At 41.9% G+C, this 27978-nt stretch overlaps 1 long non-coding RNA gene across 1 annotated transcript in view; it reads right to left on the bottom strand.

The window, feature by feature from the left end:
• Positions 1-423: 423 nt before the first annotated feature.
• The window catches only part of LOC309503548, a 454680-nt gene continuing 427125 nt past the window's right edge, over positions 424-27978 (bottom strand). The window contains exons 2-3 of the long non-coding RNA XR_014207717.1: positions 22339-22621; positions 424-1172 (exon numbers count right to left, since the gene is read on the bottom strand). This is a non-coding gene — a long non-coding RNA (uncharacterized lncRNA). The remainder of the gene's footprint in view (positions 1173-22338; positions 22622-27978) is intronic.

A 27978-nucleotide genomic window follows, 5' to 3' on the forward strand; every position in this document is an offset into this window, starting at 1 on the left:
GTCCTGTGTTCTACGAGCTCCGACTGTGATCGAGCTAGAACCAGCCAATCGTCCAAATAATTCAGCACTCGTATGCCTCGGAGCCTGAGGGGTGCGAGCGCTGCATCCATGCACATCGTGAATACGCGAGGTGCCAGGGATAGGCAAAATGGCAGGACTGTGTACTGATATGCCTGGTCCTCGAAGGCGAATCTCAAAAATCGCCTGTGACGTGACGCTATTTGTATTTGAAAATAGGCGTCTTTCAGATCTATCGACATGAACCAGTCCCCTCGGCAAATTTGCGAGAGGATTTTCTTGGTCGTGAGCATTCTGAACCGTCGTTTCAGAAGTGCTTTGTTTAGTCGTCTTAGATCTAGAATGGGTCTGAGACCCCCGTCTTTTTTGGGTACCAGAAAATATCTGCTGTACATGCCCCCCCCTTCGCTCTGAGCTTGTGATAAAGGTTCTATAGCCCCTTTGCTCAGTAACTTCGCTATTTCGGCTCGAAGTAGGTGAGTTACTTCCTTCTTTACCGTAGTCTCGATTCGCGCCGCTTTGCGTTGCGGGCGTCGACCGAACTGTAGCGAATAGCCTCTTTTTATAATGTTCAGCACCCATTCTGATACACCTGGGAGCTCTGCCCACGCTTTCGCGTGAGTGGCTAGGGGTAGAATGATATCTGGGCTCTGGTCGCAATGTAGTGGCGAGCGGAGAGCAACGGTGTGCTGTAACATGAGCGCCGCGTTCGCAGCGTGTGAGACTGGGGGCGCGCTGATCACAGCGGGCAGCTTGCCCGCTCTCAGCTCTTCTGCAGCGGTGCGCTGAGAGAGAGCGAGCGTGGTGAGCCCCGTGGGGTGTAATATGTCTGTGAGCGAATGAGGGCGCGGGACAACGGGCCCATCTATAACGCTGAAAACACCGTCTGTTTGTGCAGACTGTATGTGTGTTGGTTTCGTTTTTACAGAAACCGTGAGACATGTAGCATGTAGTGTTTGTGGGCACTGGGACATGGGCACAATCACTACATTTGGTGCACAACCGACATAAGTCGATTTTATTCGTGCAGGCCGTGTGTGGCGGGCCGTGTCTGTGTGTAGGAATGGGCACTGGGCAGTGGGCATTTTTACTACACTCATAACACCATCGGCCGTGGCCGGAATACCAGAAAATACACTCTTTTTGGGATTTATCTGGGTCGCCGTAAAAACGGTGTTTGTGTGCAGGCAAGCGGGCTGTGCTGCCGACTTGTTTACTGCCGAATACGCTGGAACAGTCGCAATTACTGGAACTGAGCGAGCGAAAATTTTTGGTGGAAGTCCGGCCGCAGCGGGACTTGAACACCGTCGCTTCCGTAGACTGGCTAGGAAGACTTAGAGGCCTCGGGCTTTACCTCGATCTTTGGCCGTGGCCCACACGGCGGGGGGTGGCGGCCGGCAGAGCGGGAGCGCGGTCTCTGATCCTTGGGCTGTCGGCGCTGCGAGGCGGCGGCAGCTGAGGGTTGCGGCTGGGAGCTGCGAGCAGACGGCTGTTTTGAGCGACCTGCTGCGGAGCTTGAGCGCTTGGGCAGGAAATGTTTCATGGCCTGCGATGTTTTCTGAACCTCGTCGAATCTGTCTGCGAAGTCCTTGACAGACGATCCGAAAAGGCCAGCGGGGGAGACGGGGGCGTCGAGAAACGTAGAGCGTTCCAAGTCCGACATCTCCGAGAGCGTTAACCACAGGTGTCTCTCAGCAACGGTGAGAGAAGCCATGTTCCGCCCCATGGCCTGCGCGGCGGATTTAGTGGCGCGAAGGGCGAGATCCGTCGCGCTCCTTAAATCCGGTAGGCTCACAGCTTCCGGTCCTTCCTCGTCCATTTTTCGGAGAAGGTTGTCCTGGAAGACTTGGAGTATGGCCATTGAGTGGAGCGCCGAAACAGCCTGCCCGGCGGCGGTGTAAGCGCGACCGAGCAAAGCTGAGGAAGTGCGGCAGGATTTAGATGGCAGCGCCGTCTTAGCACGCCGTCCAGCAGAGGGCGGGCAAAGATGGGCGGCTACCGCTTCCTCGACGGGAGGAAGAGAGTGGTACCCTTTTTCCTTAGCACCGTCAACTACGGAGAATGCTGCGGAAGCGGGGGTACGCACTCTAGCTGAAAAGGGAGCGCTCCAAGACTTAGCGACCTCTTCATGAAGCTCAGGAAGGAAGGGGGCTGGTCTTGAAGGCTGTGAAGTACGGTCCCTTCGCAGAAATCAGCCGTTCAGGCGGTTGAGTGCAGGCGGCTGGGGCGTCGACCACTCAAGGCCGAGGCTCTCGACGGCCTGCTCGAGGAGACGCATAAGCTCCGCCTCAATGCTGGCTCTCTTCCCAGAGGGCGGGTGAGAAGATGGTGCGAGGTCCGCGGAGCTCGACCAGTCCTCACTGCCCGACGCTAGGATAGAGCAACTATCGTCCTCCACCTGTACGGCTTCCCCGTAATCCTCAATGGCGGCAGCGGCGGCAGACGGCGACCGCTGACCGGCGGTGAGAGACTCGGGTGAAGCAGGCGGCGAAGCTAGCGGGCGCACCGGCGAGCTTTCGCGGGATGGAGGAGGTTCAGGGACCCGCTGAGCGCGGCACTTTTTACGGCGCGGCAGCCCGGCGGGCGAAGACGCAGCTTGGAGAAAGAATGCCCGGCGAGTCCGCAGAGTCACCATAGACATTAATTCGCAGTGAGGGCAGCCGCCCTCGGCGAGCTCGATAGCTGCGTGATCCTCACCCAGGCAGGAAACACAGATGACATGGTGGTCCCCGTCGCTGAGTGGAGCTCGGCATGAGCCGCAGGAAGAACGAGGCATCTTGAAAAAGACGCTTCGTGCTCTTTTAGGAAATAAGTGGGCATGTCGCAGCGGCGAACACACACACAGCAATGAAAGGATATAGGTACGCCGGAAAGCGTCAGCAGGAAGGCGACTGAAGGCGGCGAGTTGTCGACCAGCAGCTTCAGATGCAGATAAATCCCGCTGGGTGCTTGAGTCAGACGGCGCGGCTTCCTCTCAGGATCCAGCGATGCGTAGTCCGCTGAAGAGATAAAAAACTGACCAAACCAGCCTCTCGGGGCCGTATTTATAGCCCTAGCCCCACCCGCTTTCGGCGGGACATGACGTATTGGGCGCGAAGCGCCCTCATTGGTTCTGACGTCATGAGGGGCCTCTATCGATAGGCTGATGCAGTTGCCGCAGAGCAGCCTATGGGCGCGCGAGCTGTCTCGCCCATGTCTGCATGCTGCCGCAATGCGTTTTACATTATTGCAAAATTAAGGATAATTTTTGGCTTCAATATCTCGAGGAAAAGAGGTTTTCCCCTAGCGTAAGATATCTTACGCAAGTACGAGAGAACCTCTCGTAAGAGAACTGACACAACATGTGTCATTTTAACATCTCTTTTTAGAGTGTAGTTTTCTTTAGAAGGATGTAGTAACACTTGAGTCATTACTATAAAAAACCTTACAAAAACCTCAAAAGCGTACAATGACTTCAGTCAATACTAGAGAGTTATCATGATTTTCACTTTAGAATACTGTTCCAAATAATTAGTAATTCCTTCTAAAGGATTTGGTAATACTCGAGGCATTACTAATGGGTTACCATGATCTTAACTTTAGAATTAATTATACATTATGCATTCTTCATGTTAATTATGAACCTGTATAGTCTTAGTAGTCTTCTGGGAGGTATGAAAAATAGTAGTTATTGATTAGCTAATAGTTAAGTACCACATTAGACTAAGTGCTATTACTTACTAATCAGAGTTTATTGTTAGTTAATAGTAGTTACTTGAGTTTTAATAATGCATTACTCATTTGTTGCTTGTTTGAACAGTATTCTAAAGTGTTACCAGAAAGAATAATAGTAAGATAGAGATTCAAATCAACGCTACACAGAGCTACAATCGCAACATAAAAGTCAACAATTTTACTTACTCTCACATGAAGCACCTGTTAAGTAGAAGCTTCACAGGTGGAACCAAATTAATATTGTCAGTTTTAGTAACTTAACTCAAGGTTTGTTCGACTACATGCAGTGCTGCGCAGACCGATCGGCGGCTGACTTGAAGCAGTCCGACCTGAGACAGCGCCAACGCTGTCACTTTGACGTATGCCATCAAAGTACCGCGAGAACGATTCTAGAGCAGACGGCTGACTCAGCTTGCGCAGATTCTCAAGAGCGGCTATACAAGCTCCAATGATAGCTGTTTCACGACTGGCCCGATTCATCGCATGACAACAATCATGTGTGTTTCATATTTATTCCACTGATCAGTGGTTTATTCTTACACTTTCAGTTTCACTAATGCTGACAAATCTGTATTTTTATAACAGTAAAAGCTCTTTTCATGTAGGCACAATGTTGTATTGTGTCATGTTTATCAAAACAAAACTGATAATAAATGTAGACCCCACTAGTATAATAGTATGTATAAAATGGTATAGGCTTATGTTGAACTGTATTCTTGTAAAAACAGACACTGTATTAAAGGGTTAGTTCACCCAAAAAGGAAAATTCTGTCAGTAATTACTCAACCTCATGTTGTTCCAACCCCGTAAGACTTTCATCGTTCTTCGGAACACAAATTAAGATATTTTTGATGAAATCTGAGAGCTGTCTCACTCCTCCATAGGCTTCTATGTTATTGAAACTTCCCGGCCCAAAAAAGTTAGTAAAGACAACGTTTAAAATAGTCCAAGTGACTACAGTGGCTCAACCATAAGTTTATCAAGCGACGAAATACTGCTTGTGCGCAAAATGAAATAGATGCGTTTACATCAGTTTTGAGGGTTTCCAAACATAGTTATGAATGGATTTGTATGGATTTGTATGGCCTCTTTTTCTTTCAGACACCACTCAGACACCATCCAAAGTCAAGTCAAGTCAAATTTATTTATAGAGCGCTTTTTACAATACAGATTGTTTCAAAGCAGCTTACAGAGATAACAGGAAAATAATGTAAAAAAGTTTGTTTTCCAGATAAAAAATTGTGTCACGGTCCAGCTTAAGTAAGTTCAGTGACGTTTCATTTTTGTTTTAAAAATGTCATCGTCTAGCTCAGTTCAGTTCTTGTATAATAAGTGTCAATGCAGGCAGATCAATATTATTTTTAAATATTAAATTAAATGTTACATTTAATGTCACCAACTAAGCAAGTCAAGCCAATGGCAACAAAGGTGGAAAAAGGCGACAGTGGCAAGGGACCAAAACTCCATCAGGTGGCAGAATGGAGAAAAAAAAACCTTGGGAGAACCCAGGCTCAGTCGGGGGGCCAGTTCTCCTCTGGCCAATGAACGAACAGTGTATGATTATGATTCAGGCAGCATTATAGGTCAGAAGTCAGATTGGTTTGGAACAATCAGAATATTATCCAGTTCCGATTATCCGGTTGAAGATCGGAGTCACGCCGGAATGGAGACGGGTTTGTTGAGGATCAGTGTCGATTGCTGTCGTGTCGATGAGGCCTTCACAGGGGAGAGTCTAGTTGGCAAAATCTCTGCTGACACTTCAGGGATGCGTTGTGGTCGTGTCTAGGTGCAGGCCCTTCATCTGGTCTGGATACGGCCCGGATCCGGCTGACTACATCATGCATTGTGGTCGTGTCTACACACAGGTCCACCATCTGATCTGGATACGACCTGGATCCAGCTGATTACAGTAAACCTCGGAATAAGCAGAAAGACTAACATTAGCGTAGATGCCATTCTTCTTTGCCATTGTTATAGGACATGTTCCCGGTTCTAGCTGACCTAATTTATGCAGCCTAATAATCATTTAACTGATTTGAATAATAGGAATGTATAACAAGGCACTTTTAAGTAAATAATAAATAAAAAAATACTTACCAAAATGTGTTTTAATCCATTAGTCTCGCTGTAGTCAGTTATTTTTTTCTATTTTTTTTTTTCAGTAAGCTTCCGGGATGCTGTAGATAGTTCCATAGATATCATATAATAAAGGATTATATATGGATATATATATGGATATCTATGGATAGTTCTACAAGACGGGCTTTGGTTCTACTAGCGATTTGATTGGAGACCAACAGCCAATCACAATTGACCTTTAATTTTCCGATTGGTTGATTTTGTGGCACACTTGTAACGCTGTTGCAAGTTGAGCGAGCGTGTGTGTCAAGAGTTGAGCGCGCACAGAATTAAGAGAGAGAGAGAGAGAGAGAGAGAGAGAGAGAGAGAGAGAGAGAGAGAGAGAGAGAGAGACTTGACAGGAGCGCAGAGAATAAGTTTGTGAGAGAGCACCTGAGTAAACTGCGTGAGAGGGGTTATTATTGCACGTTATGGATAATAGCAAACAAGCAAATACATTTATTGAGCACGGAATCGTTTTTTCTTTGCTCAAACGAATTTTTTTTTTTTGCGATTGTTAATTTCGGTTCAAAATATAATGTTATGTGCTTGCAAAATATAGTTCTCTGTGCTCAAAACGTACAATTACTCCCTCAGGATTGAGGCACACATATAACGCCATAGCGCACTTCTTATAACTCACTGTGTTTACTCAGCTCTTACGGTGATTTTCTGAAGTAAAACTGACGTCCGAAGCAGACTTGTAGGCTATTAATAGTGGATACATACAAGCAGATGACAAATACGTTATAACCGTAATTAAACTACTAAACTATACCTGTTCCATCTCTATACCGCACTCTGACTCTGTAGGCATTATTGTCCGACTCCGGGTCGAAATGAACACCGTTACTGAGAGTTTCTGATATTATTGTCATCATCATTCCATGAGATGAAATTGTCCTGAGAGACTGAGCGCGAGCTCATGAAGCTCTGCCCCCTGGGCCGTGCAGCAACAGCTTATTTGCATTTAAAGGGCACACACTAAAACAGCGTGTTTTTCTGAGCCCCAAAAAAATGACAATTTAAACATGCTTTAAAAAATGATCTGTTGGGTATTTTGATCTAAAACTTCACGTACACACTCTGGGGACATCAGAGACTTATTTTACATCTTGTGAAAAGGGGCATAATAGGGGACCTTTAAGATAAAAAGACACCCACAGAATGTATTTTAACAGGAATAAACTAAGTTATAAAACAGGTATTATAACAGTCCCAGCTTCTTTGCACTGGTCAAGCTACATTTCAAAAGGGGGTCACCTTGTGTGCAATGCTCAATTGGTCTCAGTTGAAAAATATCTAAAATAAACTCTTATACACATAAGTGTAGTGTTTCTTTCTTCATATATTCAAAGCTTTACTAATTCATTATCCAAAAACCCAATATCTCACAAAACATACTGTATACAGAGATACAATTCATTCATAAGCTAGTATATACATGTGGGTGTATCGAAATGTCCAACACAGTCCTCTGAGGTTCACGAACCCCAACAGTTCAGAAAATTAAAGAAGCCAGTCTTATCTGTAGTTTGAACATAGGTGCAAAGGTGGATAGTGATGAATTAGAAGGTTGTCCAACGCTTAGTTGTTTGGTGAGTCGTAAGGTTTCCCAGCAAACGAATCAGAAGAGTGCTTCAGTAGTATAAGCAGGGTGTTTGGTCATAAACACTTAGCAGTATCCACAGCTGATGAGCAATGGTTACATCCCAAACAAATCCTTTACAAGAAAACATCAAACACATACATTAAACTATATAGATTCCACATCAGTTCACCCAAACAATTCATACAAACAATTAAACTTACATTTGAGCAGGAAACAAACAGATTCTCAAACAGGATTGGGAAACAGTAAGCAAACAACCATGAGGCAGCATCAAACAGACCTTAGCACTAACTCTACTGCTTCCTGTTTTATCTCATACAATGTGCCCTCTTGTATCCCCCTAGTGGCAAGGAAACAAATAGCACCCACAACTGGACTAAAAGAAACCCTGTGACAGGCGGTGACTGTTACAGTATATACTGGCAACACTGTTGCCAGTAGTTTACTGTAAAATTTAGTTTTGTGGGTCACCATTGTGCTGAAGAGTAGAGCCTGTACTTCAGTCCAGGAGAAGATCTAGAAACATTGAGGATGTGCTGCATGTTGCTTTAATTAACAGATGGTGTAATCTCTTTATTTACAATATTTTTTTAGTGGTCTTAAATGAAAGTCCACAGTAATATGTTGCTCACATTATTAGTGCATTATGAATTTTAGTTAATACATTTAAAACGACAGTTGGTCAATTTAAAGCAGTCGGTTTCTGCAAGTGAAATTAGTTAACTCATTTTAATTTAGTGCATGGTATTTTTACAGTAACATACTGTAGATTACAGTAAAGAACTGTACAATTAACAGTAAATTACTGTATTCATTACTGTATTCAGAACTCTAGCTGCTGTGTTTTGGACCAGCTGTAGTTTGTTTATTAAGCGTGCAGGGCAACCACCCATAAGAGCATTACAATAATCTAGCCTTGAGGTCATGAACGCATGAACTAACTGTTCCGCATTTTTTCATTGAAAGCATATGTCGTAATTTAGATATATTTTTAAGATGGAAGAATGCGGTTTTACAGATGCTAGATATCTGATTGGTATTATATATTGGTATCAAAGAGCACATCCAGGCTCCTAACCGAAAACGAAGAATTGACAGAGCAGCCATCAATTGTTAGACAGTATTCTAGGTTAGTGCGTGCAGAGGTTTTTGGTCCAATCATTAGAAACTCTGTTTTTTCAGAATTAAGTAATAGGAAATCACTAGTCATCCAAATTGTTAAATGCAATGCAGATTCATATTGTTCATTAATGTAAAGGTGGCACATAATTTTTGGAGGCTTTACTACATCAAATCATTAAGTTTTCTCTGCTGGGAAAATTACTACCATTATCCACCAATCAACAAAATAAACTGAATTTTAAACAAGTAATTCATGTAAGTTAACTACATCCAAAAGCTGCTCTATTTCAATAAAATGTTCTCACACACAGTTTCTTTGTACTAATAGTCTGATATGTCAGACATTGATTTGCAGTCTCAAAATTCCTCATTTCAGCAAGAGCAGCTCGAACTGTCCTAGGATAAATTTAGAGTGTTGACTTTGTGTCAGTTGCTGAGCGTGGCTGTTTTGTTGTGCTGTTGACCAACTGCCGAGTGCAACTTGCATGGATTTAAATTTTCTAATCTACTCGAGCTGTGGTGTGTTCCAAATAGAATCTCTTACATGTTTGGTTTTGTTCTGTCTGTCCTTGAGACAGAGATATAAAGTTGAACTACCCATTATGGCATCTGCTGAATTAGGTGCTCTGCTGAAATGCAATATCATGTCAAATGTTGTATCAAGAGTAGTCTTTTCTTCGAAAAAATGCAATTCAATTATCTCATTCATCCAAGTGTTTGGCTCAAGACTCAACAAGCAGACAGATGTCTGGCACTTTCCCTAAAGTTTCTTCTGTTGTTGTATCTTGCTGTCCTGTAGCATGATTTCCCAAACTTCCATTACAAAGTAAATAATATGATTAAATATTTAAAAATTGTACACAAATTGTACTGTTTGTTAACTGTTTTGTTTACTTTTATTATGCATTATTTCTTGTTTATTTGATGCTTATTGCTAGAAAATTATAAAATGACATAAATAAGGGTTTCAAACTTTACGCATACATAATGATGTTGGCAAAATATATAAAAATAAACATTAAATAAAATAACCAATATAATAATAATTAGACTGACCTCTTCTGGTTGAGAAACAACATTTTATTTATAGTTTAAGTACTTCCTTTCACTGACACTTTGTAAAAAAGATACAAAAAAGAGAAATTTTTAAGTTTAATATTGTGTACCCTGTTTGTGGAACATGGCATTAGTACTTTTGAGATTTCTTTTTCAAAATATGTTATTTTCTGAGAGCTCAGAACGCATAATCTTTGGGTATACAATATGGATGATGTTTTCAGAAATGGCACTTCATTTTTTTTTTTATATAAAGGCATCACACAGAATGTATGGGTAACAGAGCTTATTAAATAATTATCAATCATTAGTCTTTCCTTAATCTTCTTTTTGTTCTCTTAGTACATTCTATCCACACTTCCTTCTTTACTTTCATTCCCCCTTTTCATCCTTCTCTTCATCTCTCTCTTCTCCTCATCCTGTCCCTTGTGAGAGCACCTCTGTTAGCCGCTCTGACGTACATGTGATTAGTCTGAGTTAGGCTGCAGAGATGAGGGAGAATATTTGATTCACAGCAGCTGCACTCTTTGCTGTGGAGTGTACAGATGGGGTGCACCTGCGTCCCTCAGTCTTTTCACATACACACACCCACCCACACATTTTGTATCCGTATTGAGTACACATCATGAAGCTATGCACACACAAATACATAAACTCAAGCACATACACATTCACAAATTTACAGATTCTTAAATAAAAACTTAAAAATCTCATTTACATTTATCAAATTATGCAGCTTTTTTTCATGTTCATGTATTCTATGTATAGGCGTTTTTTCACTGCACGGCTCGGTGTACGGCTCATAAATAGTGTCACTGATTGGTCAGAGAGAATCGTCACTACCAGCGTCACTGGATTTGCAAAACGATACACCAAACCCGAACAAACAAACTTCTTTGTCTTGTAGTTAAAAACATACACATGTGTAGCGCCTCCTTCAGGTCACCAGGACACCACGGCCTAATGGGCACCGAGGTAAGTCATACAAGAGGATACGTGGACCAGTACTCTAGATTCGTAGGGAGCAGCAGTGAGAGATTAAATGACCAGAAAGACAAAGGTAAGTTAGAATAATGTTGCAAAATTTATATAAAAAAAAATAAAAAAAATGAATTAACGAATTGTCTCTCAGGAAAGAACAGAAATGGCAGAAAAGAAAAATGGTCAATGGAATAACAGTGAAACCACAGATTGTCAATAAATGCATGACAAATAAAACAATTAAATAAAATGGTTTCTGGGTTTCTCTTTTTCCTTGTTAGAATTATTTATCCCCTTTTAATATATTTATTTTTCTTATAGGAGTTAGCCTATTTATTTCCCTTTAATCTCTTTTTGAAATCTAATTTATTGCAAATTTTCTCTATTTTAACTCTTATTTCAATATTTTATTTTTACATATTTATCTTTTAGTGTTATAGTTCCTTATTTGAACTAATTTTAGGTTTTAGGTTTCTTAATCGAAATCCACTCTAGGTTAGTTTCCCTTTTGCTTCCCAGTTCAACTAAAAATGGGTAGTTGACAAATGGCCAAGAAAAAGTACTTTTTTGGAAAACATAACTTTTTAACCCTCTGGGCTTCTTCATAATTGGGTCACACTTAGCTTCCTCCCGCCCGAAAACGGACGAAGCCTTAAAATTTCACATTACTTTTTCCCAGGATAACCAATCAAATATATATTTGTTCTATAATGTTTTCTGATTATTATTTAGAATTTTTAGAATTTTTTATGATACTTTGCATTAATTATATAATTTTTATGAGCTATTTTTTCCATTAGAATTAATATATATATTTTTATTTTATTTATTTTATTTTATTTTTCAATAAATGCAACATTTCACATCAAAATAGAGTGCAGGCCTAAAAAAAAAAAAAATTCAAGTGAGAAGAGCGCCATCTAGTGGCTTCAAAATGTATTAATTTATGTCATGTCCTATAACCGCCTATAGGCGGCCTATAGCTTTTTTATTTATTTATTTGATTTATTCCCATTCGGAAAGAAAACATTTAATTACTAAGCAACCACTGAATGGAACAACACAAATTATATATCATTTTAAAGCTTAGGATCTCAGCTTTTTAATGCATCTAATTACTTTTATTAACTCCTACCGAGTGCTGAGTAATCCCTCTAAAACCGAGTGTACCGCCAGCAGGCGCCACCTAGCTGCGAAAATATTCATTACCATATTTTTCTAAAATCTTGCCTTGATTAACACAAAGTTGATGTCATTTGAAAGCTTAGAGTCTGAGCTTTACAGTGAATGTATCCACTTTGAAAAACTCTTAAGTATTGCTGAGTTATTTGCTGATAAATAGAATTTCTTTTTTTTCATAATCTATAAAATAATGTACTGCAATGTGTCAAAAACATCATACAGCTCATGAAACATTCACAGATAATTTAAAATGGCACTTCATTTTTTACAGCATATTATTACAATTAAAATGAGCCCAAAATTAACATAATCTATTGCTTTTATGACAAGATATTCTTCATGGAGAAAAAATTGCCCATGAGGGGGTGTCAAAGACTGTACAAAAAGGCTATCTCTTTTCCAAATGCTGTAACTTTTGATTCCTTTATCCAAAATTTTTTATTTTTTTATCCAAATGAAGCTAACATGTAGGGGGACTTCACTAAAAAAGAATTTTCCTCCTACCTTATTTCCTTCCGGAGTTATTCCTTGACAAATAAGAAAGATATGCAAAATCATAATAAAAATTATATATATATATTGTCTTTTATCCGCCATTTCTTGGCAGGACAATGTCTAAATGTAATGTAATTTATATTTTCAAAAAATTTAAAAAGAGTTCTTTCAAACGATACCTAACTTTTGATTCTCCTTGCTATAGTTTTGGATTTATTCTGATTATATAATTTTTATATAGTTTGGGGCAAAATTTGCTGTTTCAGTCTTACCAGTTCATTTCTCTGTGTGTGTGTGTGTGTGTGTTTGTGTGTGTGGGGGGGGGAGGGTGTCTTATTTGCACTCTTGATGTTTTAGAGTGTCACCCCTTCATTGCTGTACACTTTTTTTCAGCACAGTTGCTGATCTGTAGCTTGTACCACCAAAAGTTTCTCTGAGTTTTCCTATTTTTTCGTATTTCCCATTCATTTCCTATGTCGCCCGTTTTCGGGCGGGAGGAAGCTAAGTGTGACTTTTTTTTTTACGACCCTTTAACATATCAGAATCATCTCCTTGATTTTTTTGTGTGTTCATATAGGTAATACAACAAAAGTCACCAAGTTTCACCCCCATCCGATGAAGCAAAAAAATTAAACAATTCAAAACGTTCAAGTTTTCGCCCGTTTTCGGACGAAGAAGCCCAGAAAAAATTGTATGAAAACTGCAGTTTCAGAAAATAGTAGTGGTCACTCATTTTGTCAATGACTTCACATATTTTTTTCACGTTTTCACTCAACATACTGTAAAATGTGTCCTATGGTGTGACATTTAAAAAGTACTAAGAAATGATATTAAATAACATTTTAAAAAAAATACTTGAGACAGAATTGGTCACATTATTAAAACATTATTTTCTTAAAGTTATATTTATTTTACATGAAAGTACTAATTAGAATCATTTTCACCATGAATAGATGAACTTGATCAACTTTTCCCTACGAATGTCAATAAAACTTTTTTGCCAACCTTACAAAACTGTTTGAAATTGTACCTATCTAAGAGGAGATATTATTATAACTCCCCTAATGCCAAACTTGTCTCTTTTTTTAAAAGATATTTTAAAAGTATATTTTTCTGTTGTTTTATGTTTGTCATACCATAGGACAAAATGTCACACCAAAGGACAAAGATAGTCATTGCATAAAAAGAGTCAGAATATAGAGTGTTTATTAGCCTGGGAAAACCCAGACAAACTTCCGCCAAATTTAGATTTGCTCTGCAAGTAGTCTGGCAAAGAGCCCATTCAAGCCGATTTCTAATCCGTCCAAATCGAGGCACCAATCAGAAACGTTGAGGCGGGCTTTACACGATGACGATCGCTCTGATTGGTTTTAGGTCTATCCAATTGCGCCCAGAGGCATTTGAGCGACGTCCGTTGGTGAAGCACACCAACTTTTAAATGCATTATTATATTCAAATTGCAAACACATTAGGACAGTCTCCATGAAAGACCCACTGGCAGATGAAAGTGCTACTACATTTCTCTCCGAAACGGTAGGAAATTAAATTAGATTTAATAGAGGAATTTAACTGTGACAAGATGATTGACAGGGCAGTTTACGTGACTGGATGCACGCGACAGATCCGTCCGATAAAGATGACGAAGTAGTATGTTCCAAAGCTTGCCTACTTTTTTGATACACATTCTTTTATGGCGTGCATACTTTTATGGCGTAGTGTAACTTAGGCGAATTGGGACACAGCATATGGCTTTACACGATGACGATCGCTCTGATTGGTTTTAGGTTTTTCCAATAATTGCCCAGAGGCATTTGAGCGACGTCCGTTGGTGACGCCCCTTTTTTTTATTAATGAAGCTTTGCCAGACCATAACTCAGTTACTACTGAGAATGGTCTGGTTTTAACCAGGCTAAAGTGTTTATTGTAACAATTATAAAGGAGGACTTTTTTTTCTTTTTTTTTTTTACTTTATCTATTTGTTTTAATAGCTTCTTAAGGAGGTATTGTCCTTTTGTGTGACATCTGTGTTCTATGGTGTGACAGGCTAAATTGTCACACCAAATGACATTTCCTGTCACACCAAAGGACATTTGAGCTTTTGTGGCAGTTAATAACCATGCTAATACTAGCGGAACTGTCATTAGCAATTGGCATGATTCATTTGCATAATATTACATAGTCCTGCTGTTAGAAATACAAATTAAAAAAAAAAAAAATGAAATTTAGGGGTGTCACACCAAAGGACAAAAAAACCCTTAACTTCAGTGGTCTGAAAACATAGTTAAATATTTGAACAATTCTGAGAGAAATACTTACCATGTGCACTGCTCATGGGCTTCATAGGGGTCTTCAGTCACATGACCTTGAATGGGGTCTTTAAACTAAATGTAGTTGTCCATTATATTGCCCAACTGGTATATTGCAATCAGGTTATTGCATAACACCAAAGGACATTTTTTTTCTGTGACAAACTTTATTAACCCTCTGAGGTCGGCAAACGCGCCCCCCGCGTTTTGCTGGATTTTCTTCACATTGTAGTACAATAAACTTAAATTACTCCGTCATTTATGGTTATACAGAAAAAATAAATATAAAAAAAGAATCTGTGATATTTCTACTTTTGTATGTGTCCACTTACAATCAAATCAAAACATTGTGCTTTTGTAAAATAAAGAAAATAAACAGGGTGTGCGTTCTGCCTCTCCGTCGCGGTAAACTTTTTTTTCTTGAGCACGTCTATAAACTGAAACAAAACTCAGCGAATACTTGTCACACATTTATGAGCCATATACCTTTATACACATTTAAGTGTGTACTTTTAAATGATCGGATTCAAACTGAAAACAAATATTCTCTGTTTAAGTAATTTGTATAAAACCAACAGGATGTCCAGTATCTCAAACGCTTGCTAATTACTTTTAATTCGACCACGCCCACTCGTGCAAAAGTGATTCACATACAAATCGTCCACATGGGCCGCGAACGCCCTCGTTACCTCAAACACAAAACACCAAAAAACTTCACAAGTCTCTGCTTTTCGTCGAGTTTGGAAGACACGTCTGAGCTTACATTGGATATAACTCAGAAGAAGAAGAACGCGATTTGAAGACAAGAAAGATGTAAGGTAAGAAATTCTAACTTATTAGTTTATGGTATTGTTGCATAAACTTCACATTGCAGTTGAACTGTTGCTAGATATATGGTGAATATTTGTCACGATCTCACACACAGGAAATAGGGCGAAGATCCAATCGCAGTAAGTATGTTTATTATAGGGAATCCAAATCGTTGTCATACAGGCAGGGGTCAAACTCCATATAATCAATCTAATAAACAAGAAACAAGAACAGGCTAGGATAGAGCTGAAACAGACCTCAAAGTGGTGGACAATATACAAGGACTCCATGACACATACTAAAACAGACAGGGTTATATACACAGGGAAATGACAATGCTAATGGGGAACAGGCTGAGTGCAATGATCAGTGATAAGGGACAGCTGAGTGCAATGAAAAGACAGGGATCATGGGGAATGTAGTTCAAGAGTGTGATGGACACCGTGGGGAAGGAGGACATCTAGTGGTGACCCAAGGAACATAAACCAGACACTGTGACATAACCCCCCCTCTACGGAGCGGCTACCAGACGCTCCAAGACGTGACAGACAAACAAGAGTCCAGGCGGGAGGTGGACTGGTGGAGGATCAGGGGGAGGGATGGGGGGCCAGGTCCATGGAGGGAAACGGGGACAGGGAGGGACAGTTCATCTGGCGGCCAGGGCGGAGACGACAGTCCATCGGGCGGCCAGGGCAGAGCAGACAGTCCCTCGGGCGGCCAGGGCAGAGCAGACAGTCTATCGGGCGGCCACGGCGGAGACTTTCCCTCGGGCGGCCACGGCGGAGACTTTCCCTCGGGCGGCCAGGGCGGAGACTTTCCCTCGGGCGGCCAGGGCGGAGACTTTCCCTCGGGCGGCCAGGGCGGAGACTTTCCCTCGGGCGGCCAGGGCGGAGACTTTCCCTCGGGCGGCCAGGGCGGAGACTCTCCCTCGGGCGGCCAGGGTGGAGACTTTCCCTCGGGCGGTCAGGGCGGAGACTTTCCCTCGGGCGGTCAGGGCGGAGACTCTCCCTCAGGTGGCCAAGGCGGAGACGACCCCTCGGGCGGCCAGGGCGGAGACGACCCCTCGGGCGGCCAGGGCGGAGACTCTCCCTCGGGCGGCCAGGGCGGAGACTTTCCCTCGGGCGGCCAGGGCGGAGACTCTCCCTCGGGTGGCCAAGGCGGAGACGACCCCTCGGGCGGCCAGGGCGGAGACGACCCCTCATGGCGGCCATGGCACAGGAACAGACACCACCGGCACAGGAACAGACACCACCGGCTCAGGCACTGGAACAGACACCACCGGCTCAGGCACTGGAACAGACACCACCGGCTCAGGCACTGGAACAGACACCACCGGCTCAGGCACTGGAACAGACACCACCGGCACAGGCACTGGAACAGAAACCACCGGCACAGGAACGGACACCACCGGCACAGGAACGGACACCACCGGCTCAGGAACGGACACCACCGGCTCCAGCACAGTGTCTGGGGTTCCAACCGGACTGGAGGCTGCCACCTTGGTGGTGTGTGCAGCCCAGGCACGCAGGACAGCAACCATATAAAAGATGAAGACAGCCCTCTTGGCCGTGGCAGGACTGACAGGTACAGCCTCCAGCACAGGAACAGTCTCTGCATCGACAGACTTGACGCAAACAGTCTCTGGATCGGCAGACGTGACGTGAACAGTCTCTGGATCGGCAGACGTGACGTGAACAGTCTCTGGATCGGTAGACATAACTTGAACAGTCTCTGGCTCGGGAGAACCCATGTGCTTTTCCCATGCCCGCAGAACGGCCAATGCGTAGAAGGTGAAGACAGCCCTCTTGGCCATGGCAGGACTGATGGTGGGGACGGTAGGCTCCGGGATAGTCCTCCTCCTCCGCCGTTTACGAGGTTGTGACGGTGCTGCCGCATCTTTGGCCACCACCGGACTTGAGACCACCAAACCAGGGACCACCGGAACTGGGACCACCGGAACTGGGACCACCAAACCCGGGTCCACCGGAACTGGGACCACCGGACTCGGGACCACCGGAACTGGGACCACCGGAACTGGGACCATTGGACTCGGGACCACCGGATCTGAGGCCACCGGAACAGTCACGGAGGGAGTCTTCCTTCTCTTCCTCCGTTTCGGGACCACCGGAACTGGGGCCACCGGACTCGGGACCACCGGACTCGGGAACGCTGGAACAGGGACCACCGGAACAGGGACCACCGGAACTGGGACCACCGGAACTGGGACCACCGGAACAGTCACGGAGGGGTTCTTCCTTCTCCTCCGTTTCGGGACCAGCGGTGAAGGCTCTCCTTTCAGCTGACCGCCGTCTGCCGTGGTCTCCTCCTCCTCCATAGTCCTTTGAGCGCACCTAGCGAAGTATTCCAACAAGGAAATTGAAGACCCTTTATCCTCTCCCTGAGGAAAAATCTCACTCAGCTGTATCCACATTCTTGGCTGGTTCGTTCTGTCACGAAATAGTTAACATGAGACGAGGATACAAATGCAGAGGAAATTTATTAGTGACATGCAGACAAGGTACAAAACTCAAAACTCAGGAACTCCAGGAACGAGAAACTCGGACAAACGAACCAGCACAGGACTAGAAACACAGGGAGGCTAAATAGGGGAACAAACAAGGAGGGTAACGAGAAAGACAGGTGGGACAAATTAACCAATAATCAGATAACAAGATGGGAGGGGCTAAACAATAGACAGGAGCATATGGCCCAAAATAACAAAACACCCATGTGCAGCACAAGACAGGACAGGCATGTGACAATATTATACTATTTAGACCCGTGTTTACTGTTAAAGGGGTGGTTCGGGATTTTTGACATCGGACCTCATTTTTAAGTCAGCCTGGTTGTTATTCATCAGTGGAGACATTTTTTTTTCAAAATTATCCAGTCCTTATATTTGGATAGTTAGCCGATGCTAGGCTAGCGCGAGTCAATGGTATATGTTAGCCAGCCATTAAAAACCGTTTTACCCACTCCACAGTGCACCAAACGCAAATCAATTATAACACTAGACTATCGATGCAAATGTCCGTTGAGAGAATAATGTTAGAAATCAAACTTACCTTTCATCTCAATGATCCCAAAGGAACTAGTTTCTCAGCAGCTGCGGAATTTTACTTTGCTCTGGTAAGTAATGCGGCAAAAAGTAAACACAGAACAGAAGCGCACTACAGTCGTTACATCCAGCTAACGTTAGCTAGCATTCCTCAGCGATATCAAAGTCGCGGCAGGTAAATACACTTGCGTCATGTGTGTACCGGCTCACTCGGTTGCCTAGGTAATCAATATCACTCCGCTGCTGCTGTAGACAAGGCTTATGATTACAGGGAACAAATTATAACTAATGCAATGTGATGAAAAGGTAAGTTTGATTTCTAACATTATTCTCTCAACGGACATTTGCATCGATAGTCTAGTGTTATAATTGATTTGCGTTTGGTGCACTGTGGAGTGGGTAAAACGGTTTTTAATGGCTGGCTAACATATACCATTGACTCACGCTAGCCTAGCATCGGCTAACTATCCAAATATAAGGACTGGATAATTTTTTTTTTAAAATGTCTCCACTGATGAATAACAACCAGGCTGACTTAAAAATGAGGTCCGATGTCAAAAATCCCGAACCACCCCTTTAAATACTGTTTGTGGATATCTGCTCAAACATAGATATGTATAACCATAATGTTTAATATTTTGGAGCGCGATCGCGTTTGAATGTATCATATTTTGGAGCGCGATCGCGTTTGAATGTAGCCAATCATATTTTGGAGCGCGCTGTGGGTTTGAATGTATCATATTTTGGAGCGCGATCCCGTTTGAATGTATCATATTTTGGAGCGCGATCGCGTTTGAAAGGAAAAATGCACCAAACATTAGGCTTTATGTTTTTACTATTATCTCATTTCATATCATCATAACGAATGGAAACATTTGAAGTAACATAAGATAATCAATATATTTTTCTCTAGCATTATTACTGAAATCTTTTGGAAGATTTATAGGCTGCTATAGGTTATTGTTATAATTATTTTATGCAGTACTGCACATAGCTTTTGCCTACAAGGCACAACAAACATGGTGTTCATTATATTATATATACATTATATAACATAGCACAACTACGGCAGCCCTAAAGGTACTAAATGATTTTATTGAATCTGTTGATAACAAGAAACACTGTGCAGCCTTATTCATCGATCTATCAAAAGCATTTGATACTGTTGATCATACTTTACTGATACAACGACTTGTCAGTATTGGATTATCTAAATATACGATCGGTTGGTTTAATAACTATCTTTCAAACAGAACTCAATGTGTACAGGCAGAAGGTCTTATCTCTGGTTCACTCAATGCCACTAAAGGTGTGCCTCAGGGGTCAGTCCTTGGACCACTCCTATTTACTCTATATATAAATAATATTGATCATAATGTTCATAATGTAAAGTTTCACTATTACGCTGATGATACAGTCATATATAGTTCAGCATCCACACCCAATCTGGCTCTCTCTCAGTTACAGCTTGCATTTGATATTGTTCAGCGTAACTTATTTGAGTTTTAAATGTTGATAAAACAAAATTCATGTTGTTTTCTAAATCCAAATCAATCCCTCATAATAATCTTCTGCCTATTACTACGTCCCAAGGTTCAGAAATTGAGTTTGTGTCTCAGTATAGGTATCTGGGGATTTTAATTGATGACGCTCTCTCCTTTGGCCCTCATGTCCAGCAACTGGTGAAAAGATTGAAAGTAAAATTGGGAATTTACTTTAGAATCAAATCCTGTCTTTCCTTTGAGGCAAAAAAGAGGCTTGTTGCAGCGACTTTTATGTCTGTACTGGACTACGGTGATGTTATATATATATGCATGCATCTTCACAGTGTTTACATGCTTTAGACACTGTTTATCATGGTGCACTGAGGTTCATAACAAATCTTAAAACCCTCACTCATCATTGTGTGTTGTATGCTCGGGTTGGCTGGTCTGCGTTGTCCATCCGAAGACAAAAACACTGGCATGTTTTTATTTACAAATCTATTCTCGGTTTTCTTCCTTCATATCTTTGTACATACATTTGTAAAAAGTATGCTTGTAGCTATAGCCTCCGGTCACAGGAATTATTATTACTGTCTGTTCCAGTGGCACGTACAGAATTTGGGAAAAAGGCATTTAAATTTGCTGCTCCCTCTGCCTGGAATTGTTTACAAAGTACATTGAAACTGAAGAAACTGGTTTCGTTGGACACTTTTAAAGTATTTTTAAATGATTTGGAGAAGGAAACATCGGGCTGTAGATGTTTTAGCTAGCTATGTAGTGATATTGAAATTTTATTGGATTTGCTTGTGTGTGTATATGTGTATGTATCGCTGGATGTTTGTTAAACTCAAACGTGCTGTGTCTGTCAGTCTTGGCCAGGACGCTCTTGTAAAAGAGATTCTTAATCTCAATGTGCTTCTTTCCTGGTAAAATAAAGGTTATAATAATAATATTATATATTGTTGGAAACATTTGTGTGTGTGTGTGTATTCTGTGAATTTAAAAAAACAATTTTAACCAGAAAAATCTAAAATGTATTCCCAAAATCGTGCAGGCCTAGTTTCTCTTGATACCAGTATGTTCACTTTTTTTTCTTTTCTATCAGGGACCAGATGCAACTGAGTCCTGCTGACTTCAACATTCACATGAGTCTCTGTACATGAACATGGTAAAGTGAAAATCAAACACCTTGGAAATGAAAGGTATGTACAATGTTTTTAGGAATGGCACAAAGGTCTCTGTCTTTGGATCATTGTTTTCAATGTGCTCTTTTGTCATTTGTTGTGTATTTTTGGATTATGTTGTGTTGTAAATAAATCCAAACAATCTAAAAGCCATTCTTTTTTAAATCTCCTCATTCTTTGTGCAAGGTTGCTCTGAATGACAGGGCCTGATCGCTCCTAATAGGGCAGTTAGGGGAGTGTCTTTGTCTTTCTCAGGTGTTGAAGGCTTACATATTCATGAGATGATCACGCCTCTTCGCATATGGCTTTCTCACACAAAACACGTCTTAGAAATTTTAAATCAATATATTGTCTTATCTGAATGACCAGTCAGGGTGATTTTCACATAGTTTTGGAGCAAATATTCTAGGCTACGTGATACAATTTTCAAAAGTCTTGTGAAGAAATAATCAGTATGGGTTTCATGGCCTTATTTCAGTGACAATTTTTTTTGGTATTTTCACAAACCATGCATAAATGTCATTATCTCAAAACTACAAACTTTTACATACATGCTGCTGATATATTATTGTAGCAGAGTTTGTGCTAAATACAGTGTAATAATACTTTAGCCATGACAATGTCACAAGTAACAGAAATAAGCACAAATGTCAGAGCATGTCAGAACACCTCCAGGGCCAGAAAACAGCTCAGACCTCAGAGGGTTAAATTCCTACACTTTTAGAAATGTATGTATAGGAAAAGTGATGGCCACTTAGTGAAATAGACACTTGCACAATTATGCCAGGAGTGTTCATTAAGATTTGTAAACATTATTTTGTTTATTTATAAAAGTTAATATTTATTAAATAATTTTGTCTACCGTCACACCATAGGACGATTTTGAGATTTGGCTCAAAGTTGTAAAAAAATAAAAAAATAACTCGGCTATTAAAAAAACAAATTCATGTAAAACAAGAAAATGTTTAACCATTTACAGTATTCTAAATGATGACAATGTGAAATAAATTATTTTTTATCTGCTGTGATGGTGAAAAAGCCACGTCACGTCAACTACCCAAATAAAAATAAAATAAAAAATAACAATTATATTTCAATTATACTACAGGGCCGTTGAATGCTTGAATCTGATTGGTTGACGAACGTTCTAAGGTGTGCATTATTTTCAGGGAAACGCACGGCTAAAGTAAAAATGGACTGCATGGTAAATGGACTGCATTTATATAGCGCTTTCACAGACCCAATGGCCACCAAAGCGCTTTACAATATTGCCTCACATTCACCCATTCACTCACTCATTCATACACCGACGGCGGTGTCAGCCATGCAAGGCGATCCAGCTCGTCGGGAGCAGCTGGGGTTAGGTGTCTTGCTCAAGGACACCTCGACACTTGGTCAGGTGGAACCGGGGATTGAACCACCAACCTTCCGGTTTGTAGACAATCTACATGAACCACTGAGCCACTGCCGCCCCTGCCGAACTTAAAAGTAGCTCCAGGCATGTCTTGACCGCATTACAGTTCCATATCACTTCGCGTAGTCAACTGTAATAACGGAAAATAGGATACAATTCATATCAAGAAAAAGCATTTAGCCCCATGCGCTTGATCTGCAATTTTCAATGTCTAGCTTCACAATCAATAGAAACATGCAGTTTAACCCTCTGAGGTCGGAAAACTCGCCCCGCGTTTTGCTGGATTTTCTTCACATTGTAGTACAATAAACTTAAATTACTCCGTCATTTATGGTTATACAGAAAAAAGAAATATAAAAAAAGAATCTGTGATATTTCTACTTTTGTATGTGTCCACTTACAATCAAATCAAAACATTGTGCTTTTGTAAAATAAAGAAAATAAACAGGGTGTGCGTTCTGCCTCTCCGTCGCGGTGAACTTTTTTTTCTTGAGCACGTCTATAAACTGAAACAAAACTCAGCGAATCCTTCTCACACATTTATGAGCCATACACCTTTATACACATTTAAGTGTGTACTTTTAAATGATCGGATTCAAACTGAAAACAAATATTCTCTGTTTAAGTAATTTGTATAAAACCAACAGGATGTCCAGTATCTCAAACGCTTGCTAATTACTTTTAATTCGGCCACGCCCACTCGCGCAAAAGAGATTCACATGCAAATCTCCACATGGAACGCGAACGCCCTCGTTACCTCAAACACAAAACACCAAAACACTTCACAAGTCTCTGCTTTTCGTTGAGTTTGGAAGACGCGCTGTGAGCTTACATTGGATTTACATCAGAAGAAGAAGAACGCGATTTGAAGACAAGAAAGATGTAAGGTAAGAAATTCTTACTTATAGTTTATGGTATTGTTGCATAAACTTCACATTGCAGTTGAACTGTTGCTAGATATATGGTGAATATTATACTATTTAGACCCGTGTTTACTGTTAAATACTGTTTGTGGATATCTGCTCAAACATAGATATGTATAACCATAATGTTTAATATTTTGGAGCGCGATGGCGTTTGAATGTATCATATTTTGGAGCGCGCTGTGGGTTTGAATGTATCATATTTTGGAGCGCGATTGCGTTTGAAAGGAAAAATGCACCAAACATTAGGCTTTATGTTTTTACTATTATCTCATTTCATATCATCATAACGAATGGAAACATTTGAAGTAACATAAGATAATCAATATATTTTTCTCTAGCATTGTTACTGAAATCTTTTGGAAGATTTATAGGCTGCTTTGTAAAATAAAATTATTTTATGCAGTACTGCACACAGCTTATGCCTACAAGGCACAACAAATATGGTGTTCTTTATATTATATATTGTTGGAAACATTTGTGTGTGTGTGTGTGTGTGTGTGTGTGTGTATTCTGTGAATTTTAAAAAGCAATTTTAACCAGAAAAATCTAAAATGTATTCCCAAAATCGTGCAGGCCTAGTTTCTCTTGATACCAGTATGTTCACTTTTTTCTTTTCTTTCAGGGACCAGATGCAACTGAGTCCTGCTGACTTCAACATTCACATGAGTCTCTGTACATGAACATGGTGAAGTGAAAATCAAACACCTTGGAAATGGTATGTACAATGTTTTTAGGAATGGCACAAAGGTCTCTGTCTTTGGATCATTGTTTTCAATGTGCTCTTTTGTCATTTGTATTTTTGGATTGTGTTGTGTTGTAAATAAATCCAAACAATCTAAAAGCCATTCTTTTTTAAATCTCCTCATTCTTTGTGCAAGGTTGCTCTGAATGACAGGGCCTGATCGCTCCTAATAGGGCAGTTAGGGGAGTGTCTTTGTCTTTCTCAGGTGTTAAAAGCTTACATATTCATGAGATGATCACGCCTCTTCGAATATGGCTTTGTCACACAAAACACGTCTTAGAAATTTTAAATCAATATATTGTCTTATCTGAATGAGCAGTCAGGGTGATTTTCACATAGTTTTGGAGCAAATATTCTAGGCTACGTCATACAATTTTCAAAAGTCTTGTGAAGAAATAATCAGTATGGGTTTCATGGCCTTATTTCAGTGACAATTTTTTTTTGTATTTTCACAAACCACGCATAAATGTCATTATCTCAAAACTACAAACTTTTACATACATGCTGCTGATATATTATTGTAGCAGAGTTTGTGCTGAATACAGTGTAATTAGACTTTAGCCATGAAAATGTCACTAGTAACAGAAAAAAACACAAATGTCAGAGCATGTCAGAACACCTCCAGGCCCAGAAAACAGCTCAGACCTCAGAGGGTTAATTGTAATAAATAAAGTATATAGTCCTATCTATGATCAATAGAAAATTAAACTGAATATTGGCTAAATAAATGGATAGTCCTGCAGCACGGATTTTTATTGCAGATAATATAACAAATAAATAATTATTGATAGGCTTACTTGTTAAAAGGGCTTTGTGTTTCATTTATTTGGCTATAGATCTACTGTCATCTGTCAATAATGGGGAAAAAAAAGAATGAACGAATTAACTAAAACAAATTGAATTAATAAATAAATAATAATATTGACGCACATGCTTTTCTGTCTCATTATTGCAACATCTCTCTCTAATAATTGCATTAATAACTGCATAATGAATGTAATTTGATACTTATGACTGATCATGCCCAAACGCGTGTTCAGCGCGTTCAGTCTGTGTTCAAAGTCGGTGTTTAAAATCTGCTGCAGTCGATGAAAACAGTCAGAGAATGTGTCAGCTAGTCGTGTGTCCCCAGCATTAGTCTGCTATCAGTGGCTCAAACCTCCGTTACTAACTCTAAAATTACGTTTTGGAATTAGCAACGGAGGCATGGGATTAGATGCGTAAGAAATTTGTCCTACACAAGAGCATTTTAATGACAAAAACTTTACAAACGTCTTGAAATACATAATCTCTGCCGATTTCTCTGTGCTTACCTAAACTGTACATAGGTTTCAACGGAGAAAAGTGAAGTCAATTAGAAGCTCTCACTTCCTGATGGCTGACCGTACTGCGCAGACTCAAACTGAGCTTGACGACGTAGATGTGACGTGAGCAACCCGTCTGTCTTCTAGTAGCTGTGCCAAGAGAAATCTGAATCATTCCCTTCCGAAACTTGCAGAGACGGAGAGTGTGAGTAGGAGGTGTCCATGAGCTAGGAGCAGGAGCAACTTTTGCTAAGTATTCTGATTAATTACTTTGTCATTTTGCCTCCACGTCCCCCCGATTGCCCGCGAGCTTCTCCTCCTGTCCATGCGGTAATTTCTCAACTGTGCGACAGAGAGTTGCGTGGTTATGACGCAATCGTTAGCCTATTTTTACAAAAACTGCATCTACAGGGCCATAACGCTCTCGGTTACTAACGTAACCTCGGTTCTCTCTAGATGAGGGAACGAGTGTTGCGTAAGCTATCTTACGCTACGGGAAAAAACCTTTTCTCGAGAATACTGAAGCCAAAAAATTATCCTTAATTTTGCATTAGTTTAAAACGCATTGCTGCATAAGCAGACCTAGGCAGAGCGGCTCGCGCGCCTATTGGTTGCTCAGCAGCAACTGCTGCAACCTATCCAGGACCTGCTCGTGACGAAGCACCAATGAGGGCGCGGGCGCCCGTGCGCGTCACGTCCCGCCAGAATGGGCGTGGCTACAGGCTATAAAAGCAGGCCCGTGAGGTTGTTCTCTGGTTTTTCAATCTGAAGCGAACCAGAAGTAGCACAAGCACGGCAGGGTTACGCAACACTCGTTCCCTCATCTAGAGAGAACCGAGGTTACGTTAGTAACCGAGAGCGTTCTCTTACGAGAGTACTCTCGTGTTGCGTAAGCTAGCTTACGCTACGGGAACCCAATGTAAAACGCCGTGCGTGCTAGAGAAGGTCCACATGCACGTTCCCAAGGGCATGTGCCCGGGGACAAACGTAAGTGGTAATATCTGGGCCGATGAAGGTTGGGCCCAGGGAGAGATAACCATTCCAGAGTGTGGGAATGGGTGCTTAAAACAATAGAACAGCCAGGTACATCCGTGGGCTGAACTAAGAATGATAACACTGCCTGTCAGTCACCTGAACCCGAAGGACAGGTGAAAAACGATCACAGACAGGAAGACCTGGTCTGTCGATCTGGAGCCTGTGTATAACACAAACCACACACAGTCTGAGTCGATCTGCAGCGAGAGCAAACAGAGCTAGTATGTTAGACTGACAACAGTTTAGCCTGTAGGGCAGGCACCTCCAGGTTATAAAACCTGATAAATGTAGACGGAGAGGCCCAGCCCGCCGACATACAAATATCATGGAGCGAGACTCCGCGAGACCACGCCCACGACGAGGCCATGCCTCTGGTGGAGTGCGCTCTGACGCCCAGACGGCAGTGAAGTTTCTTAGACCTATAAGCCATAGCGATAGCGTCAACTATCCATCTGGACAGGCTCTGTTTCGATGTGGCTAAGCCCTTAGTGCGGCCACCGAACGAAACGAAGAGCTGCTCTGACTGCCTGAAAGCATCAGACCGTTCGACATATATTCTCAGCGCCCTGACGGGGCAGAGAAAATTCACATCGTCCTCACCCTCAGATCTCGGAAGAGCTGACAGTGAAATGATCTGTGATCTGAACGGAGTGGAAAGCACTTTGGGGACATAACCGTGCCTCGGTTTAAGGATGACTTTAGAGTCATTAGGCCCAAACTCCAAGCACGAAGCACTCACAGAGAGCGCGTGAAGGTCACCCACTCGCTTAACTGAAGCGAGAGCCATGAGAAAAGTGGTCTTCAGTGAAAGATACCGCAAATCCACGGACTGAAGGGGTTCAAAGGGTTCGCCCTTCATGGCTTCCAGGACCAAGGAGAGGTCCCAGGCTGGAACCAGAGGGGGCTGAGGAGGATTTAACCTCCTAGCTCGCCTTAGGAACCTAACAATGAGGTCGTCTCTACCCAGTGACCGGCCATGCAAAGGTTTTGTAAACGCCGCAATGGCCGCCACATACACTTTGAGCGTGGAGGGGGACCTGCCCTCGTCCAAAAGCTCTTGCAGAAAGGAGAGAACCTCTGCAACGCTACAGCGCTGTGGGTCTAAGTTTCGGGCCGAGCACCAGCCGGAAAACACTGACCATTTAGAGGCGTAGAGCCTTCTCGTAGAGGGTGCTCTAGCCTGAGTAATTGTGTTCAACACTGCCGCTGGGAGGTCAGCGGGTACCCGTTGATGGCCCATGCATGCAGGGCCCATAGGTCGGGGCGCGGGTGCCAGATCGCGCCCCTGGCCTGGGAGAGGAGATCTTTCCTCACCGGAATCGGCCACGGGGTCGTGCTCGTCAGTTGCATCAGCTCTGAGAACCACACTTGATTTCTCCAGAGCGGCGCCACGAGGCGCACAGAGCATTTGCTCTCC

Source organism: Leuciscus leuciscus, assembly GCF_965113295.1.
Source record: "Leuciscus leuciscus genome assembly, chromosome: 7".
Taxonomy (NCBI): domain Eukaryota; kingdom Metazoa; phylum Chordata; class Actinopteri; order Cypriniformes; family Leuciscidae; genus Leuciscus; species Leuciscus leuciscus.